The following is a 22,023-nucleotide window of genomic DNA, read 5'->3' as shown; positions in this document are numbered from 1 at the left end:
AAGGTGATGGTTTGGAGGGTCTACCTTGTGAGCAGCAGGGCACTGGGCTTGGAGCATCCAGCAAGGACGGCAGGGAAGCTTCCAGGGAGAGACCAGGGAGCCTGCAGTCTCATGGCTGGGTCATTCCATCTGATTCCAGTCTCACAGGAGTTTTTTGCCTCGGGGAAATCCAGACCAACCCAGTTGAACCTAATCCCATCAGGACTCCTCAGAGCTTAGGGAGACCAGGACCCCTCTCCCCCCTAGAGTGCCCGGCCTCCCACAAGGACAAGAACCTCAGGGGGGGCAAAGGTACTGGGGTACCTTGCAGACAGTGCTGTGCCAGGCTCAGAGCATGGAATGTAGGCAGTGGAGAAGCAGCTGGAGAGAACTGGAGAGAGCCTGGGCAGCTCCAGCCTTCCAGGAGTCTTCGGCCTCAGAGCACATACAACCCAACCCAGTTGAACTTAATCCGATCAAAAGCCTCCAGAGGACAGGGAAGCTAACATTCCTTCCCTTGAGACTGTACCAAGAGATCTGACAAAGCTCAAAGAGGGGAGACTGACAGCCCCAAAACAAAACAAAAAAAAAAACAAAAGAGAGAGGAGCAAGAGCACAGACAAATACAGGGAGCAAAGAAGGGGTAAACTTGAGCAAACAACAGAAAAAGAAGAAAGAAATTACAATAGACAGCTTCTGTACAGGTAATGAGCAAAGGGCAAATGAAACAGACGAGGAGGCATCAGCAAAGGAAAAATCAGAAATCCCAGCGAATTGGATACAGGCTTTGGAAGAACTCAAAATGCAATTCAAAACACAATTAAGAGAGGCTGAAGAAAATTGGGAAAAGAACTTAAAAACTAAGATAAATCATCTGGAAACATAAAATAGTGTCTTGAAAGCCAAAATCAACCAGCTGGAAAATGAGGCAAAGGAGATGAAAGATGAGGTCAAGAAGATGAAAGATGAGAAAAAGGAGATGAAAGACAAGGTAAAGAGGATGAAAGATGACCTCCAAAGAAAATCAGACCAAAATGAAAAGGGTGACCAAAAAGCCAAGGAGGAAATCCAGTCCTTAAGAACCAGAATACAACAACTAGAATTAAGTGGCCTCACAAGGCAGCAGGACACTATAAAATGAAACTGAAAGAATGAAAAAATTGAGGAAAATATGAAGCATCTCATTCATAAAACAGAGGATTTAGAAAATTGTTCAAGGAGAGACAATTTAAGAATCATCAGTCTACCAGAAGACCATGGCAAAAGAAAAAGCCTGGACATCATACTATAGGAAATTATTAAAGAAAACTGCCCCGATATCCTTGAACAAGAGGGAAAAGTGGCGATTGAAAGAAATCCCCAGATCACCTTCTGTACTTAATCCCCAACTGACAACACCCAGGAATGTTATAGCCAAATTCAAGAACTATCAGACCAAAGAAAAGATATTACAAGCTGCCAAGAAGAAGTCATTCAGATACCACGGAACCACAGTGAGGATAACGCAGGATCTGGCTGCATCCACACTGAAAAACCAAAAGGCATGGAATATGATATTCCAGAAAGCAAGGGAACTAGGTCTACAACCAAGAATCAACTACCCAGCAAAACTGACTACATTCTTACAGGGGAAAGTATGGTCATTCAACAAAATAGAAGAATTTTAAGAATTCGTAAGAATAGAATTAGAAAGAGAAATACCATTTAAAATCACCCTAGATGATATAAAATACTTAGGAATCTATCTGCTGGGACAAACACAGGAACTATATGAATACAACTACAAAACACTCTCCACACAGTTAAAACTAGATCTAAACAATTGGAAAAACATTGATTGCTCATGGGTGGGACGAGCCAACATAATAAAAATGACAATCCTACCCAAATTAATCTACTTATTTAGTGCCATACCCATTGAACTACCAAAAAAACTTCTTTACTGAATTAAAAAAAAACTATAACTAAGTTCATTTGGAAGAACAAAAGATCAAGGATATTCAGGGAAATCATGAAAAAAAAAATGCAAAGGAAGGAGGACTTGCAGTCCCAGATCTCAAACTATACTATAAAGCAGTGGTCATCAAAACAATTTGGTATTGGCTAAGAGATAGAAAGGAGGATCAGTGGAATAGACTTGGCATAAATGACCTCAGCAAAACAGTCTATGACAAACCCAAAGACCCCAGCTTTTGGTACAAAAATCCACTATTTGATAAAAACTGCTGGGAAAATTGGAAGACAGTGTGGGAGAGATTAGGTTTGGATCAACACCTCACACCCTACACCAAGATAAATTCAGAATGGGTGAATGACTTGAACATAAAGAAGAAAACTATAAGTAAATTAGGTGAACACAGAAGAGTATACTTGTCAGATATCTGAGAAAGGAAAGATTTTAAGATCAAGAGTTAGAAAAAATTTAAAAATGTAAAATAAATAATTTTGATTACATCAAATTAAAAAGGTTTTGTACAAACAAAACCAATGCAACCAAAATTAAAAGGGAAGCAACAAATTGGGAAAAATTCTTCATAACAAAAACCTCTGACAAAGGTTTAATTATTCAAATTTATAAAGCACTAAATCAATTGTACAAAAAAATCAAGCCATTCCCCAGTTGATATTGGGACAAGGGACATAAATAATCAATTTTCAGATAAAGGAATGAAAACTATTAATAAGCACATGAATATGTGTTCTAAAGCTCTTGTAATCAGAGAGATGCAAATCAAAACAACTCTGAGGTACCACCTCACACCTAGCAGATTGACTAACATGACAGCAAAGGAAAGTAATGAATGCTGGATGGGATATGGCAAAATTGGGACATTAATGCATTACTGATGGAGTTGTGAATTGACCCAGACATTCTGGAGGAAAATTTGGAACTATGCCCAAAGGGCACTAAAAGTCTGTCTGCCCTTTGATCCAGCCATAGCACTGCTGAGTTTATGCCCCAAAGAGATAATAAGGAAATGGCTTGTACAAGAATAATCATAGCTGTGCTCTTTGTGGTGGCAAAAAATTGGAAAATGAAGGGATGCCTTTCAATTGGGGAATGGCTGAACAAATTGTGGTATATGTTAGTGATGGAATGCTGTTGTACCCAAAGGAATAATGAACTGGAGTAATTCCATGGGAACTGGAATGACCTCCAGGAAATGATGCAGAGTGAAAGGAGCAGAATCAGGAGAACATTATACACAGAGCCTGATATACTGTGGTACAATTGGATGTAATGGACTTCTCTAGTAGTAGCAATGCAATGATGCAGAACAATTCAGAGGGATTTATGAGAAAGAACGCTATTCACATTCAGAGGAAAAACTGTGGAACAGAAACACAGAAGAAAAACAACTGCTTGATCACATGTGGATGATATGGTTGAAGGTATAGACTCTAAATGATCACCCTAGTACAAACATAACAATATGGAAATAGCTTTTGATCAAGGACAATGTAAAACCCAGTGGAGCTGTGAATCGGCTATAAGAAGAGTTGGGGGGAGGGGAGGGAAAGAACATGACTTTTGTAATCAAGGAAAAATATTCTAAACTGACTAAACAAAATTTTTAAAAATATAGATTTATATTGGCCAACCGATAGATGTTAGGTGGTACCTCAGGGTTGTTTTAATTTGCATTTCTCTAATCAAGCATGATTAAGAACATTTTTTCAAATGATTGTTGATAGCTTTTGATTTCTTCATCTGAAAACTGCTTGTTTATATCCTTTGACCATTTGTCAATTGGGGAATGGCTTGTATTCTTTTAATTTGAGAAATTAGACCTTTATCAGAGAAATTTGTTATAAAATTTCCCCCTAACCTAGTGTGTTCTTTTCCTTCTGATCTTAGATTAGTTTTGTCTATACAAAAGCCTTTTAATATAATATAATAGAAATTTTTCATTTTACATTTTGTCATGCTCTCTTATCTCTTGTTTGTTCATAAATTCTTCTTTTCTCCAAGGATATGCCAGGTAAACTATTCTGTGTTCCCCTAATTTAGTTATGGTAACACTTTATATCTAAATCATATATCCATTTTGACCTTATCTTGGTATAGGGTATGAGATATTGGTCTACACTTAGTTTCTGCCATACTGTTTTTCAATTTTTCCCAGCAGTTTTTGTTAAATAGTGAGTACTTTTTCCAAAAACTGGGGTCTTTGAGTTTCAAACACTAAGTTGCTAAGGTCATTTAATCCTGTATACTGTGTATCTATTCTATTCCACTGATCTACCATTCAGTAGATAGCATTTTTCATTATGAGTCCTTTGAAGTTGTATTGGATCCTTTCATTGCTGATAACAGCTAAGTCATTCACAGTTGATTATCATTCATTATTGCTATTACTGTGTACAGTGTTCTCCTGATTCTACTCACTTCACTTTGTATCAATTCACATGTCTTTCCTAGTTTTTCTGAAATAATACTTTAGATCATTTCTTATAGCACAATAGAATACTATTGTATTCAACACAATAATGTACCACAACTTGTTGCCATTCTCCTCAATTTCCAATTCTTTGACATCACAAAAAGAACTGCTATAAATATTTTATACAAATAAGTCCTTTCCCCTTTATTGATCTCTTTGGAAATCAGATTTAGTAGTGGTATTGCTGGAAAGGATATGTACAGTTTTGTTTTGTTTTTTTAATACCCTTGGGGAATGGTTCCAAATTGTTCTCCAGAATGGTCAAATCACTTCACAACTCCACCAACAGTACATCAGTGTCCCAATTTTCCCATATACCCTCCAACATTTATCATTTTCCTTTGCTGTCATAATAACCAATCTGATATATATGAAGTGTTGTCTGGGTCATTTTATTTGCATAATCAATAGTGATTGAAGCATTTTTTCATATGACTGGAGATGGCTTTGATTTCTTCTGAAAACTACCTTTCATATCCTTTGACCATTTATCAATTGGGGAATGTCTTATGATCTTAAAGATTTTACTCAATTCTCATATATTTGAGAAATGAGGCCTATGTCAGAGATTCTTTCTGCAATAATTTTCTCCCAGTTTTTTGTTTCCTTATCTTGGTTGCATTGGTTTTGTTTGTGCAAAAACCTGAAAATTAAACAATAAAAATTATTCATTTTATATTCTGTAATGCTCCTTATCTCTTATTTGGACATAAATTCTTCCCTTGTGCAGAAGTCTGACAGGTAGACTATTCTGTGCTCCCCTAATTTGCTTATGGTATCACCCTTTATGTCTAAATGGTGTATTCATTTAGACTTTGTCTTAATATATAGTGTCAGATGTTGTCTATACCTAATTTCTGCCATACTGTTCTCCAGTTTGCCTAGCAGTGTTTATCAAATAGTGAGTTCTTGTCCCAAAATTGAATCTTTGGGTTTATCAAACACTATGTTATTATGGTCATTTAGTACTGTGTATTGTATAGCTAATCTATTCCCTTGATGCACAACTCTATTTCTTAGCCAATATTAGATTGTTTTTATGATTATTGCTTTATAATACAGTTTGAGATCTGGTATGGCTAGGCCACCTTCCTTCACAGTTCTTTATTTTATTAATTCCCTTGATATTATTGACCTTTTGTTCTTTAAGAAGAATTTTTTATCTTTTTTTCCTAGCTCCATGAATAATTTTTTGGTAATTTTATTGGTACAGCACTGAATACATAATTTAGGTAGAATTGCCATTTTTATTATTATTGTTCAGCCTAGCCAGAAACAATTAATGTTTTTTCCAATTATTTAGATCTGACTTTATTCTGAAAAGTGTTTCGTAACTTCATAAAGTTTCTGGATTTGTCTTGGCAGGTAGAGTTCCAGGTAATTTATATTGTTTACAGTTCACAGATATTTGTTTATTTATTTATTTAAATTCTTATCTTCCATCTTAGAATTCATATTAGGTACTGGTTCTTCCAAAGCAGAAAAGTGGTAAGGGCTAGGTAATGGAGGTTAAGTGAATTACTCAAGGTCACATAACTAGGAAGTGTCTGAGGACAGATTTGAACTTACTACCTCCTATCTCTAGGTCTGGCTATCCCTGGAGCAACCTGGCTCCCCCTACAATTATTTTAAATAGAATTTCTTTTTCTGTGTCTTGCTGCTGGATTTTGTTGGTAACGTATAGAAATGCTGATTATTTATGTGGGTTTATTTTATATACAGCAACTTTGCTAATGTTAATTATTTCTATTAGTTTTTTAGTTGATTCTCTAAGTATACCATCATATCGTCTGCAAAGAGTGATAGTTTAGTTTCCTCACTGCCTACTTTAATTCGTTCCATTTCTTTCTCTCTTCCAATTGCTATAGCTAGCATTTCTAGTACAACACTGAATAATAGTGGTGATTATGGCCTTTTTGATATTATTGGGAAGGCTTCTAAGCATTGCAGATGATATTTGCTGATGGTTTTAGATAGATAAGCTTCATTAGTGGCGAGTTCATCCTTTTCATTTTTGATATTGGTAATTTGAGTTACCTCTTTTTTAGTCAAATTAACCAGTGGTTTATCTGTTTTATTGGATTTTTCATAAAACCAGTTCCTCGTATTATTTATTAATTCAATGTGATCTGAAAAGGATACATTTACTCTCTGGTTTTCTGCATTTGTTTGTGAGGTTTTATGCCCTAATACGTGGTCAGTTTTTGTGTAGGTGCCATGTACCCCTGAGAAGAAGGTATATCCCTTTCTATTAGCATTCAGTTTTCCTCAGAGATCTATCATATCTAATTTTTCTCTGATTCTATTCACCTCCTTAACTTATTTCTTATTTTTATTTTTTTAGTTATGTTTATCTAGTTCTGAGAGGGTAAGGTTGAAGGGAGTATAGTTTTCTATTTTCTCCTACAACCCCTTTAAATTCCCCTTTAAGAATGTGAATGGTAGAGGGCAGCTGGGTAGTACAGTGGATTGAGAGCCAAGACTAGAAATGGGAGGTCCTAGATTCAAATCTGGCCTCAGACATATCCTGTATGATCCTGGGCAAGTCACTTAACTCCCATTGCCTAGCCCTTACCACTCTTCTGCCATGGAACCAATACATAGTATTGATTCTAAGATGGAAGGTAAGAGTTTAAAAGAATGTGTATGTTGTGTCATTTGGGGCATATATCATACATTTAGTACTTCTATTTCTTCACTTTTTATGGTACTTTTGATCAAGATGTAGTTTCCTTCCTTATCTCTTTTCATTAGATTTATTTTTGCTTTTCCTTTGTTTGGGATCATGATTGCTATTCCTGCTTCTTTTACTTCACTGGAGCATAATAGATTCTGCTCCAGTCTCCTACCTTTCCTCTATGTTTCTCTGCTTCAAGTGTGTTTCTTGTAAACAGTATACTGTAGGATCTGGTTTTTTATCCACTCTGCTATCTACTTCCATTTTATAGGTGAGTTCATCTAATTCACATTCACATTTTTATGGTTTATACATTGAAAACTGTAAAAGGTGAAATTATGGTTGAGACTGAAAAAAATCTAAATTTAAGTGGTCACCAAGGGAAATCCCAAATAATAAAATACCCAAGTCAACTGCCAAATTTTATGGTGATTTAATTGATAGTGGAGAAGATTAAGAAGAAGGAAGAAGAAGGAGTAGGTTTTTTCTCTCCCCCCTCCCCCGCCTGATGTTATTATGGTCATTAGCATCAGGCAGGGAGATCAGGAGATAAGGGAGTAAGGGTTTGGAGTATGAAGGAGGAAGGAATCAGCCTGACCTCCAAAGGGACTCGGCTAAGATGCTGGAACCTGAAATCAGCTCCAGGGCAAAACTCACCACCCAACACTCCAAGATGTCGGAACGCTTAGCATGCTGCCAGCCAGAGTCATCTCTCCAGGGAAAGAGGAAGGGCCAGGAAGGGCCATGCCTTATATGGATGTTTTTACATCATTTTTCTGAGTCTCATCTGTACCAATGAGGACTTAGCTTGACTTAGGACAGCCCAGAGGTCTGTCCTTTTTTTGTACATGTCTGTTGAAGGCCATCTTCTCAGATAATTAAATCTTGAGTTTGATGCAGACCTTCAACATCTTGTTAAACAGAGTAGGGTGAAAAATGTAGAGTTTCCAAGACCTGATTCTGTTATTCCAAGTATCTCCATTGTTACTGATCAGGAAATAGCTAAATCATATCTTCTAAAGAATGGTCTGATTAGGGTGGAATTGTTTTAAAATTCACATTACTGAGTATTTCTCTTCATCCTATTTTTCCCATTCATCCTTCTCATAAATGTTTTGCTTCTGACCACTGCCTCCTCTGATTCAACCTTCCTCCTTTCAGTTACTCCCCAGTTGAATGTGAGTGGTTATTCCTTCTTTGAGCCAATTCTGATGAGAGTAAGTTCAAGCATTTCCTATCATCCTTCATGTTTCCCTTCACTATAACTCTTTTATTACTCATCATATAAAATAATCCACCTCATTCTACCTCTCCTCTTCTCCTGGTGCACTTCTTATCATCCCTTAATCTTGTTTTTCTTTTTTAATATCTTTGCATTATATTAAACTCACTCCCATGCTTTATGTAAACTCATGTTTATGCAAACTTTTTCTAGCTGCCCTGATTGAAATAAAGTTTTTAAGAGTTACAAGTATTATCTTCCCATGTAAAAATGTAAACAGTTTGATCTTATTGAATCCCTTAAGTTTTCTCTTTCTTGTTTACCTTCTTTTGTATCTTGTATGTGGATATCAGATTGTCTGCAGCTCTGGTCTTTCCATCAGGAATGCTTGAAAGTCCTCTATTTCGTTAAATATCATTTTCTCCCTGGAGGAATATACTCAGTTTTTCTGGGTAGGTGATTCTTGATTGTAGTCCTAGATCCTTTGTCTTCTAAGTGTTCTGATTCTTTAATGTAGAAGCTACTAGATCCTATGTAATCCTGGCTGTAGTTATGTGATATGTGAATTATTTCTTTCTGGTTACTTTCAATATTTTTCCCTTGGCCTGAGAGTTCTAGAATTTGGCTATAATATTCCTAGAAGTTTTTAAAAAAATGTCTTTCAGGAAGTGAACAGTGGGCTTTTTTTTTTTCAGGAATATCAGGGCAATTTTATTTGATAATTTCTTATAATATGATATCCAGGTTGTTGTTGGCTTTTTTATTATGGCTTTCAGGTGACTCCAGTAGTCCCTAGATTATCTCTCTTAGATCTTTTTTCCAAGTCAATTGTTCTTCCATTGAACTATTTCACATTTTTTCTAGTTTTTTTCATTTTTTATTTTGTCTTATTGTTTTTTTATGTTTTTATTATGGTTTTTAGGAAATTATTCTTTTCATTAAGTTCTTGTACCTCTTTTTCCATTTGGAAAATTCTCCTTTTTAGGCAATTTTCTTCAGTGGATTCTTTTTTTTTAATTTTATAGTATTTTATTTGATCATTTCTAAGCATTATTCATTAAAGACAAAGATCATTTTCTTTTCCTCCCCCCATCCCCCCGTAGCCGACGCGTGATTCCACTGGGTATCACATGTGTTCTTGATTCGAACCCATTGACATGTTGTTAATATTTGCATTAGAGTGTTCATTTAGAGTCTCTCCTCTGTCATGTCCCCTCAACCGCTGTAGTCAGGCAGTTGCTTTTCCTTGGTGTTTCTACTCCCACAGTTTGTCCTTTGCTTATGGATAGTGTTTTTTCTCCTAGATCCCTGCAGATTGTTCAGGGACATTACACCGCCACTAATGGAGAAGTCCATTATGTTCGATTATAGCACAGTGTGTTTGTCTCTGTGTACAATGTTCTCCTGGTTCTGCTCCTCTCACTCTGCATCACTTCCTGGAGGTTGTTCCAGTCTCCATGGAATTCCTCCACTTTATTATTCCTTTTTGCACAATAATATTCCATCACCAACATATACCAGAATTTGTTCAGCCATTCCCCAATTGATGGGCATCCCCTCGTTTTCCAATTTTTGGCCACCACAAGGAGCGCAGCTATCTTCAGTGGATTTTTATACCTCCCTTTCCATTTGACCAATTCTATTTTTTAGGGAGTTGGGGGTTTTTTTGTGAATTTTTGTGTATTTTTTTTTACTTTTTCTGCTTCCTTTACCTAAGCTGTTCACTTTTTTTTCACAATTCTCTTGCATTAATCTTATTTCTTTTCCCAATTTCTCTCCTACCTCTCTTATTTGATTTTTAAAGTTCTTTTTGAGCTCCACTAAGAGTTCTTTTTTTGGTCTAACACCATTTAATATTTTCCTTTGGGATTTCACATGTATTAATTTTAACACTGTTATCCTCTTTTGGGGTTTGTGTTTTGAGCTTCCCTAGTCTCTACAGAAGCTGTATATGGTCAGATTTTTCCAACCTGTTCTTCAGGTGGAGGGGTCAATGTTCCAGCCTTCTTGTGCCACAGAATGGCTTGGCTGTCTGACAGGGCTGTGCCAGGTGTAATGACACCATATGCCAGGTTGCCTAAAGGCCTGCACCAGAGGTGGAAGCCACATAGACTTGGCTGCCTGAATGGCTGAGGGGTTCCTGGATGGAGCCTACACTGATTTGCATCCCTTTTTAACCCCAGTGAGAAAGATTTTTCCTGCCAACCCTCTACATTGTCTCTTATAGGAAAATTGTTTTACCACATTTTTTTTTGTTGATTCTGCCATTCTAAAATCTGTTTTGAGTTTTTTATAGTTATTTGGAAGTGAATTTGGGAGGGCTTCCTTAATCCACCATCTTAACTCTGGATGTCCTGGTTTCCCCATAAATTTTGTTTTGAAAATTTCATATCACCATCTCAGTCAGCTAGAAACACTCTGCACTTTATTAGAATTTTTAAAACTCCTAAATCTCCCCAAGGGTAGAGAGAAGCCTCCAAGCAGATCTAGAGCAAATTACTTCCCCTAAATGATTACATCATGCAACTGCAGATGGAGTTCCCTATAGGGAAAGGCCATAGGCTAAAACCTTTCAACCTTCCAGAAATACTGAGTTGACCCAATGGAAGAGGTTTATAAGTCTGCTCCAGAACAGCACCTACCATGTGCCCTGGATATCCTCATGATTCCCTCCTACTGGGAAATGTGCTTCACCCTTCAGGTGCTCATTTTGCTCTGATAGGTAAGCTTTTCCTGTATCTTATTTGGCACCACACCAAATCACCCCACCATACCACTAAGTACATGCCCTGTCCCCTTTCTATTGAACCTTTATTTGTTGTTTTCTCCCATTAGAATAAGTATCTTGAAGATAAGGACTATCTTGTTTGTACTTGTATCCCAGAGTTTAATATAATAGCACATGATAAATGCTTAATAAATATTTTTTTACCATTTGTAAAAAAGGAATTCTTTATTCCTTTTTTTATTTAACAGGGGACCTGGAGGTCCTCTTACTATAGAGATGTGTAGGGACTAACCAGCCCACAGTGCCAAGAAGTAGAAACCATAGTGATAGGAAGGAGGAACCATAGAGACAGGAAGTGAGAGAGAAAAAAAGGGGAGTCAGTTGCTGATAGGGCAGTAGCGAGGAAGTTGGCTGCTGGGAGTGTGTTGGGTTGGTAATTGGCATTTAGTTGCTGGAATATAAAGGCAGACCTGAGCTTACTGAGAGGGCTTTTGGGCTTTAGCCTTTAAAGGGCCTTTTTGGCTTTTAGGTTTTGGCTTGTTTGTATTGTTGGGTTTTTGTTTTTTTCTTTTTCTTGAATGTGGCTGGTCTTCATTGACAGACCTAATTGGGGTTGGATTAAACGCTGATTGGGTTGGTTTTGATTGGGCTGGATTGGGTTGGAACTTTGTGGGGTAGTTATTAGTTATAGGCAGTTATAGGTAGATATAGGCAGTTTTAGGTAGTAATTATAGGTAGTTAAAGGATAACTAGTATAGACATTAGAAAATTTTCTTTCTCTATCTTTTTCCTATATTTCTCTCCTTTCCTATATTCATTTTACTATATTCTTTTTACTATCTCTATTTTAGTTAAATTGATAATTTTTAAAAGTTGCCGGAAATTTTCTTTTCTCCGGCTTAAAGGGATAATATTTACAATTCTACTATATTCTCATTAAAACTTAAATTATTAAAAGCTGCTTTCTTATTTTGTCAAAACTCCTGATTTAACCCTTACACATTCATCCATCTATCCATTCATACAGGTAGAAAATTCTTTCTAGGATTAATTTTTTTTAATTTCCCAAGCTTTTCTCTGCACTGAGAATTTAAAATATTTTCAATTTATGTTTTCTTTGTTTCTTTTAAGCAGAATGAATTGAAATAATATTGCTCATGAATTTATTATTACAAAAGTTTTCATTTTGTTCTAATTATTTTCCCTTCTCATGATTTTCATTTTAATATTGTCATTTTTTTCTTATATCTTGCATTAAAATTTGACTAATACTGGCTAATTCTGAGAATTATAGCATAGTGAATTTTCTTTTAATTTCATTTTCACATTTTACTAATTCCTTTTTCAATTTTCAACTTTGAGAAGTAATGAATAATATTTGATCTTCTTCTTTACCCCCCAACCACCATTGGAATATTTTTGTCTTTTTTTATGTGGTCTCTTTTTATTTCCTCCTAAAATTTTTTAAAATTATACTCTTTCAAATTTCATCTGAGTTAACTCCCTTAAACTGACACTGATGTACTACTTGATCATTTATGAATATTAATGCTTGCCTTTGATTATGCTAATGAGAATACCAGTTGTTTTATGATTGCCTTATTTTAGCTGTTTGCATACATGCTTGATACATGATAATTCACTGGTAATTGCTAGCTATTATTGCTTCTAATTGGCATTGCTATCATTTTCTAATTTGTTTGGCCAGTTGGCATATTGCTCTTTGATAGTCTGATGAATAGAGATATTATGGACAGTAAGATACTTGGGTGGTATTTAGAAATTATTGTCACATTTGGGGTATGGACTAACTCTTGAATTAGACCAAATGTATGAGGAGGAGGAGGATGTTTTAAAACATCTGAAGGACAAAGTAAAGGAGTTGAGAGACTATAAAATGGCTGCTATTCAAAACGAGTGAGCACGACCCAAGAAGACTCTTAATTTACTACCAAAGTATTCAGAGTGTTTGAGAATACGAGACAAAGACAAGAAACAGAACAGTACTTGGGTAATGGTTCATATCCCATCAAAAGGGTGGGAGAAATTATGCAATAAATGTGTGCCATTGTTCCCCAAAAGTCTGAGATATTAATGAATGAAAATATAAAAAGTAATCCAAGTTTGGAACTACATTTGATTCGCCATCTCCACAAAGTGAGCGTCTTTGGCAGTGGGAACAAGATATTCATATGTAAGTAATGTTGATTCTAATTGTTCACAACCAGAGCTGTTGCTTCTAATTAAGTCTAGACATCCCTGAGGAAATGGCTTCCCTCCATCAGATAGCAGCACCAAGAGATGGCCCAAAGCGAACTATACTGAATCAATGGGAAGCAGATGACCAGTACTTCATAGACAGGGTTGAAAGAGTCGGGCCAGTTCTGCTGGGGCAAATGGAGAAACTTCACTTTTGTGTGAGAAGGGGAAGAGGTCACTGCAAAACCTCACAAGGGAAGGATCAAAGGAGAAGGTCCACTGGATCAAGTAATAGATCTTCAGCTGCTGGCCGGCACAGCACTAGATATGTTATGACAAAAATACCCCAAGCCAGAATTGGGAACTTTCTCAGGAGAGGACTCAAGTTCTCTGAGGGAATGGCTATGAAACTGTGGATTACATGGTCAGTGGCACTAGTAGTGGTAGTCTCTCGGTGACCGAGAATGACGATTGTCTTGTGCGTTTTCATCTTTGGTGTACCCTCATATGGCTTTGAAGTCCAAAGACTGAGGCGCAAAGTTTGTGGCACATGGGGCAGGGAACTGGAAAACTTATATAGAGGCAGGATGAGGCCTTCATGGAAAAGCTTCGGAGGAGCCGAATGTCTAATTAATTAGAGAGGACATGGCGAATTTTTTAATAAAAAAATGGTATTTGGGGGCAAAACGCTGAAGCAAGCAAAGTCTGTATTTGCAACATCGACACTTCAGCATTGAGGGTTGAAGTCACATGACTTCACAGGGTGGACAAATTACAAAGACTGGTAGAACGAGGGTCAGTAAGCCCAACGTGAAACTGAAAATTGATTTCTTAATTTTATTTTGTTCAGACGGAATCAAGTTAGCAAACATTTAATATTCTCCTTCACTGTATGAACCTCAGTTCCTTGCTCTGACAAGTTCACTTGGGTAACTCAGGTCACTTGGGTCATGATTATATGATTCTACTCTTGTGATTTATAACTCCACCCTTACATTATGACTTCTATTTAACCCATCACTCACCTTCCAGAGAGACTAAAACTTAACATAAAAGCCAATCTCCTCAATCTAAAACATTGCTTTTTTTGTTATGCAGTCATATTTGGCTCTCCCTGCCGAAGCCCCTGGAATGGTTTGCCATTCCTTTCTCCCACTCATTTTGGTGACTTGGTAGGGTCACACAGGTAGTAAGTGTCTAAGGCCAGATTTGAAACTCAGGTCTTCCTGACTCCAGACCCAAGCCTCTATCCACTGTGCCACCTAGCTACCCTGTTGTATTAAAGGTCAAGCTCATGAATCAAGAACTGTTTAAAACTATAATAGCAACTTCCATCCCTACAAACTAATCTCATCATTGAGGGCTATTCCTATAATCTAAGAACTGATCTCATCTCCCAGTGATTTAACAGGGAGGACAGTTCTCCCACTTCCTTGCTGAAATATCTAGCCAATTAGATTATTATTATGATTGCTCAAGATTTTGCTCTGTCATTTTCCTAATCACTATAAAAAAATCTTATCCCTAACTCGGGTCTTTGATCAAGGAGAAAGGAGACTAATCCCATTTATTGGTAGCTGCTAGCCTTACTAATAAATTGATTATGCTTGGAACTTTGTCCCTCAGAATTTCTACTGAGACACTAGAAAGGACAAGGTCAAGTTGGAATCAGTGCATCAGGGTTCAAAATAAAACAAATGAGTCAGGCTAGAATTCCAGAGTAGAAACCTCAAAGGGGTGCTCTACCTTATTTCAAAGAGCGATGAAATTCTACATGTGGGCTTAAAAATAGGCCAAATGATATCCAGAAAGATTCTCACTACAAAGCCCCATTCAAAACTATTTGAGGAACAGTCACCAAAAGACAGGTTTAAGATATAATACAAAACAATCATGTCAGGGTTGCAGGAGCCTACAAGAAAGCCTTCAAAGGAGAGTTGAAAAAACCTTCCTGGAAAAAGCACTGAAATTAGGGAATTGAGACCACGACAAATTCTCATTTCACATTTTTCCAGATTACAAATTGAAGAAAATTAGAGACAATAATAGTTTGTCTTTGGTCTTGTTCTATTGAACCCTGGCTCTGAAATAGATCCAAAGAAATTTGACTTTGGGGGATTCTCCACTAAGGAGGATGGAAGTGATATAGGTTGGCAGTGGTAAATGGTGCTTTAAAATCTTAGAAATGCTTTGCAATCCTTTTTCTTTAATAGTGCTTTTAGATCTTATGCTTTTTACTAGTTAGCAGATATTAGAAACTCTGTGCTTTCCCAGCTGAAAAGCGTTTGCAAAGTCATGCCTGAAAAAAGATTGACTCAAGCTCCAGAGCTTGAATTATGACTTCATTCCCTTTAATAAAAGTTATCAAGGCTGAGAAAAGACACCAAAGCACCCAAAACAACCTTGAAAATCAAACCAACAGGGCATAGGAGGGAACATCATCCAGGAGCACTAGGGTTCTTTGCACTCCTTCCCTGCCCCTTCCCCTGGAACCCTCTCCTGGATTGCCCAAGGGAGCAATAATTTGAGAGGGTGGAGAATTCCCAGAATGGGAGGAATGAATCTCCCAGACCCTCAGTAAAATAAAAAAACAATCTGAATCCCTGGAGCTGGCCTACAGTTCCATCCTGGCTTTTCCCACTGCTATCTCTTTTCCATCACCCCGGCTATACTATCCGTAATCTCTTTAAATAAATACTTTCATGCTTTAAAATGAAGAAGTCTGAGCTAAAATTCTTTAGGTGAGAACCAGCATCCATTCTCTCGCCACAAAGCTAATCCCACAACAGATGCTGAGCCTGGACAGGCATGTTCTTACTACAGAAGTGGGATGTGGGATGCACCTAAGGACCAACTCCCAAAGTCTAGTTCTCAGACTCCTGACCATTCCATCTAGAAGCTGTGGGGAGAGGATTGTCCCCAGGCTGTATCCAAGCCACTGCTGGACAAAGGGACAAGCCAGTACCTAGGAAGGCCACACCTGACCCAACAACCTAGCAGCATGGGACCAACCTAAAGACGGATGCAGCCCAGAACTGAGCTACAGGAAGACAAGCCTATCTGCCCTCCATAGCTTCCTCTAAATCTCAGTGAAAATCCCACCTTCTTGGGGCGGCTAGGTTCTGTGTATAGAAAGCCTAGCCTGGAGATTGAAGGAGCTGGGTTCAAACCTTGCCTCAGATACTTCCTAACTGTGTGATCCTGGGCAAGTCTCTTAACCCCAATTGCCTAGCCCTAACCCTTGGAACTGATACTCAGCAATGATTCTAAGAAAAAAAGGTAAGGATTTAAAAAAAAGGAAAATGAAATAAAATCCCATCTTCTACAGGAAGTCTTCCTCAGCTCCTCTTAATTCCAGTGCCCATCCCGTGTGGACCTTGTTTTATATATATATATATATAAATTTTTATATTTTTTATTTATGTATACATACATATTTTATTTTATATATTTTATTCATGTATGAGTACATAAATAAAATATATAAAAATATATTTATATATTTTATAGATAGATATTTGTTTACATTAGATTGTAAGTTCCTTGAAGACTGGAACTGTCTTTTGCCTCATTTGTATCCGTAGTGCAGAGCACAGTGCCTGGCACATAGTAAGTGCTTAATAACTGTTTCACTGTTTATTGATTGATTGACCAGACAATTACTGCAGATGAAATCTAGTTTTAGCCGCCTCACCCAGGATCAAGGAGGGCCTACACATAGCCTGAATAAGGGAAGCAGAATAAGGGCAAACCCTTTTAATTGATTATTAATTTATGAAATTATGAAATAGGGGCATGAACTCTATTCTTTGGGCACTCGTTAGGAAAGATCATGTTTGGCAATGGGAAAGAGGGCAGCAATCCCACTTTAATAAGGCCCAGAGACAAATGGTGAGAAGTGAGACAGAAGCAGATAATGACTTCCCTAAGAGCAAACATGGTGACATTAAAAAATTAGGTCCCATTCTCCCTCACTCACCTCAGCATGCGGTATGGGACAGCCTTACAGGTACAGGTTGGGTCCAGAGAATGAGATGGTGAAAGATGGCAGGCAACATCGGAAAGAGGGTGGAAAGGGGAAAAGGTAGACAGATTTGGGAGCACTTAGCAGCAGGGACCCAATTCGATCCATGGACCAAACAGAAAAAGGTTCAGAGGACGGGAATTTGAGTCTCATTTTTACAGGTTTCTGAGGGAAAGTAGACCAACTCCTATCTGTGCCACCCTTGGAGTTAGCTCATTAGCGTAAAAGGATCATTTCAAAGTTTATAGGTAAAATTTCAAAGTCATTATCCCAAATTTATCAGCACCTTTATTTTTTTTTAAACCCTCACCTTCTGTCTTGGAATCAATACTGGGTATTGGCTCCAAGGCAGAAGAGTGGTAAGGGCTAGGCAATGGGGGTAAAGTGACTTGCCCAGGGTCACACACCTAGGAAGTGTCTGATGTCGGATTTGAACCCAGAACCTCCCCTCTCTCATCCTGGCTTTCAATTCACCTAGCTGCCCCAACCACTTGATTCTCTTAAGAGATGAGGTAATGAAGTTAGCAGGCTCTTAGGCAACCATTTTACACTGCTACCTGGCAGAATATGTTGACATTTTCCTGGTCTTTAGCATCCTACTGAGACCCACCTCTTCCTGTGATGTCAGAGGTGATTTCCGTGTGCCTGTTGTCCAATCAGAGATGTCCTGGGAAGGGAAGGAGTGATGAGATCAGAAAAGATATATATCACTTTGCAGTGTTGGCAAACAGCTCTCCTGCCTGGCTGCTGATTTTGCTCATGTTTAAGTTTCTGCTCTCTCTCTAGCCCAGCCTGACTGCCTGTCTCTAGTTCTGTGGTGTTAATTTGGACTGTGAGGGAATCCACTGATTAGATTTTCTTGCGTGGTAGATTAATAAATTAATATTTTAAAACTAAAAATACAGCCTCCAGAAAATTTTATTCTTTACATTATATATATACATATATACAATTATATGTTATAGTTATATATTGGATCTGAAGTAGAATGTGGCAGTAGGGAAAGAAAGAGAAGAGAGGTAAAAATACTAATTATATACTTTATATATAAACATATAACATTATGTAAATATAATTGTTATTGTAGATATTGTATATAACTATAGTTAGTTACAAGAACTTTACAAGAATATTTTGAAGACATTTTAAAAATAAATATTAAATATAGTGTTAAAGGAAACAAAAGTTAGGTTTGGAAGGATCGTTAGAGCAGTTTCTGCTTTCACTGCTACTAAGCCACCATCTTGCTCTGCCCTCAGGAAACAAAAGTTAGGAGAAAATAATGGCAAAGAGAATTAATAATTTGGAAAAAAAATAGTGGTAAGGTTTTTTTAAAAGATAATTTTATTTTCCCAATTATATATAATAATAATCTTCAGAATACTTTCCCCAACATCATAGGATCTAAATTGTCTCCTTCCCTCCCTTCTCGGAGATGGTAAGCAATTTGATCTGGGTTATACATGTTTTATCATGTAAAACATACTTCCATATTGGTTATTGTTGTAAGAGAATGATCATATCAAACCAAAACCCCAAAATAAAAATATAAATTAAATAATGTGAAACATCATATGCTTTCATCTGCCTCTGACTCCAACAGTTCTTTCTGTAGAGGTAGATAGCATTCTTTGTCATAAGTGCTTTCAGGATTGTCCTGGATGGCTCTGAGTATTGCTGAGAGTAGCCAAGGCTTTCACAGCTGATAACTGTACAATATTGCTGTTACTGTGTCTGATGTTCTCTTGGTCCTCCTTATTTTGTTTTGTATCCGTTCATGTACGTCTTTCCATCATCCTGCTCATTGCTTCTTGTAGCACAAGTATTCCATCACAACCACATGCCATAATTTGTTCAGTCATTCCCCAATTGATGGACATCTTCTCAGTTTCCAATTCTTTGCCTCCACAAAAAGAGCGACTATAAATATTTTTTTACAAATGCTTCCCCCTTTTTCATTATCGCTTTGGGGTACCAACCTAGAAGTGATATTACAGGATCAAAGGACATGCATGGCTTGATAGCCCTTTGGGCATAGCTTCAGATTGCCCTACGGAATGGTTGGATTAGTTTACAATGACTATCTCTTAGTGTCCCAATGTTGCCACATCTCCTCCAACATTTATCACTTTCTTTTAGTGTCATATTGGCCAATCTAATAGGTATGAGGAGGTGGTCCCTCAGAGTTGTTTTAATTTGCATTTCTCTAATCAAGTGTGATTTAGAATATTTTTTTCATATGATTATTGAGAGCTTTGATTTCTTCATCTGAAAACTGCTTGTTCATATCCTTTGACCATTTATCATTTGGGGAATAACTTGCATTCTTCTAAATTTGACTTAGTTCTTTATGTAATTGAGAAATTAGACATTTATCTGAGAAATTTGCTATAAAATGTTTTTCTTAGTTTGTTGTTTCCTTTCTAATCTTGGTTACATTGGTTTTATTTATTTATTATTGGTTTATAAAATCAATTTAATATAATAAAATTTATTCATTTTACATCTTGTAATGTTGTCTATCTCTTATTTGGCATAAATTCTTCCCTTCTCCACAGATCTGCTATTTAAACTATTGTATATTCCCATAATTGATTTATGGTATGGTATGATGTCCTTTATGCCTAAATCAATAGTGGAAAATCTTACCCAAGAATCAAAATCCCTAAAAATTGGAATGGGCCAAGAAAACAATGACTCTATTAAATAATAATAAATACTTTTTAAAAATCAAAATATTTTAAAAGATAGTAGAAAATACAAAATTTATTATTTTACATTTACTATTTTTAAAACAAGTCTAGAAAACAAATAAAAGGAAAATTATATGAGAACATTAAACTTACCTGGAAATCATGACCAGAAAGAGCACTTACTCAAGAAATCATATATGAAAACAGCCTAGATATCTTGGAACAAGAGGGCAGAGGAGAAATGGAAAGAATCTACTAGTAACTTTCTGAAAGAAACCCCAAAATGAAAATGTCTTAGCCAGACCTAACAATTTAGAATGTAACTAGGAAATTTTCCTGATAATGTTCTGATATCCAAGAACTGATTCAAAATTTGTAAGAATTAGATCTGTTCTTCAATGATCAAAAGCTATGAACACAAAGTTTTCAATGGAAGAAGTCCAAGCTGTAAACAACGGTATGAAAAATTGTCCTAACTCACTAATCATTAAGGGAATGCAGATTAAAGCAACTCTGTAATTCTACCTCATACCCATCAGAGAAGCAAGGAGGGCAAAAATGGAAAATGACAGTCACTGAAGGAACTGAAGAAAACAAGCACACTAATGTGCTGTTGTTGGAACTGTGAAATGACACCACCATTGTGGAAATCAACCTAGAACTCCACTTTAAAAAGTACATGCTCTTTGACCCAGAGAGACTGTTGTGAAACAGAAAACGCACAGACTCCATATAGACAAGTTAGGTAAATAAAGTCAAAAAGCCAAATTTCTCCAAGCCAAGGTAGAAAGTTAGATTTTATTAGAAGAGGGTCAAGTCCTCCAATAAAAAAGTTCTCTTGCATGTATTACCTTGTTGAACCCCAGCAAGAGACAGTGTCCAGAGGCCAAGATCTGATTTATATAACAAAATGAATATTTCCATACAATGTTGAAGACATAACAGCATATAGACCTTATTTAGAAGTTACCCAATTACAAAGCTGATTGGTTAGTTCATTTTGGAAAGCCCTTATTAGTCTAAAGGTCAAGTCAAATGACCATTACCTCTCTCTCATCTGATGTGGGGGGAAGGATGGCTATTTTCAAACAGGGAAGGGTCCGTGATATTTGCTCCATGTTGGGACATGAGATTTAGATAGTCAGCATCTCATGATAAAGGGAAGTACACACTTAGGGAGGGGTTAGACAACCCTTTGGGAACAGTTTTTATGCTTTAGTTAAAAATCCTTATAAAAATCATTAATTCCCTCAGACACTTCCCAGCTGTGTGACCCTGGGCAAGTCACTTGACCCCCATTGCCTAGCCCTTACCACTCTTCTGCCTTGGAACCAATACACAGTATTGATTCCAAGATGGAAGGTAAGGGTTTTACAAAAATAAAAAAAAAATTTTAATCATTCTATTGATGTTATTAAGATTATAATGGGATTTAGACTTATCACTTTAGAATCACAATATTTTGTGAATACAAAGATTATCTTAAACCTATCACTATCACTTAAATCTAATTAAGTATAAGGGGGTTGGGATCTTTTTTTCTGACATACTACTACTAGGCCTACACCCCCAAAAGATTAAAGAATTAGAGAAAAGACCTCTGTATAGAAAAAACATTTATAAGCTTTCTTTCCACTGGCAAAAAAAAAAAAGAAAAAAGAAAAGAAAGTAAAGTGGTATCTGGCCATTAGATATGTCTAAATAAATTATGGCATATGAATGCAACCAAATATTATTGTGTTCTAAGAAATGAAAAAGAAGTGAAAGGAAGGAAAATCTTTTAAAATTTTAATCTTTTAAAAATTCAATTAAATTTAGGGGGGAAAATACTGAATTTCAGAGAGACTCAAGAAAACTTGTATACTCTGATACAAGGTGAAGTAAGAAGGTCCAGGAGAACCATTTATAGAACAACATTATAAAGAAAAAGAACTTTGAAAGGTTTGAGAACTCTCATTGAAAGGTCCCACAAACCCTGCCAAATAGCTGTAAACAATTGAAAGGACACGGAAACAATAACTAGTTGATTAATATGGGGCCACCTTTCAGGTAAGAC

At 36.7% G+C, this 22,023-nt stretch overlaps 2 protein-coding genes across 3 annotated transcripts in view; one reads left to right on the top strand and one right to left on the bottom strand.

Annotated features, from left to right (window-relative positions):
- The window catches only part of DRC3 (dynein regulatory complex subunit 3), a 113,450-nt gene that overhangs the window by 83,085 nt on the left and 8,342 nt on the right, over positions 1 to 22,023 (bottom strand). The window contains exon 2 of the mRNA XM_056804500.1: positions 17,885 to 17,941. The gene's annotated coding sequence lies outside the window, so the exon portion shown is untranslated. The remainder of the gene's footprint in view (positions 1 to 17,884; positions 17,942 to 22,023) is intronic.
- TOM1L2 (target of myb1 like 2 membrane trafficking protein) overlaps positions 5,266 to 22,023 on the top strand; it is a 199,673-nt gene continuing 182,915 nt past the window's right edge. The window contains exon 1 of one of the 2 annotated variants that reach the window (XM_056804492.1): positions 5,266 to 5,325. The gene's annotated coding sequence lies outside the window, so the exon portion shown is untranslated. The remainder of the gene's footprint in view (positions 5,326 to 22,023) is intronic. The other variant, XM_056804495.1, reaches the window with a different exon arrangement.

Source organism: Monodelphis domestica, chromosome 7 (genome assembly GCF_027887165.1).
Source record: "Monodelphis domestica isolate mMonDom1 chromosome 7, mMonDom1.pri, whole genome shotgun sequence".
Classification (NCBI taxonomy): Eukaryota; Metazoa; Chordata; class Mammalia; order Didelphimorphia; family Didelphidae; genus Monodelphis; species Monodelphis domestica.
This window is presented reverse-complemented; position numbering and strand designations above follow the sequence as displayed.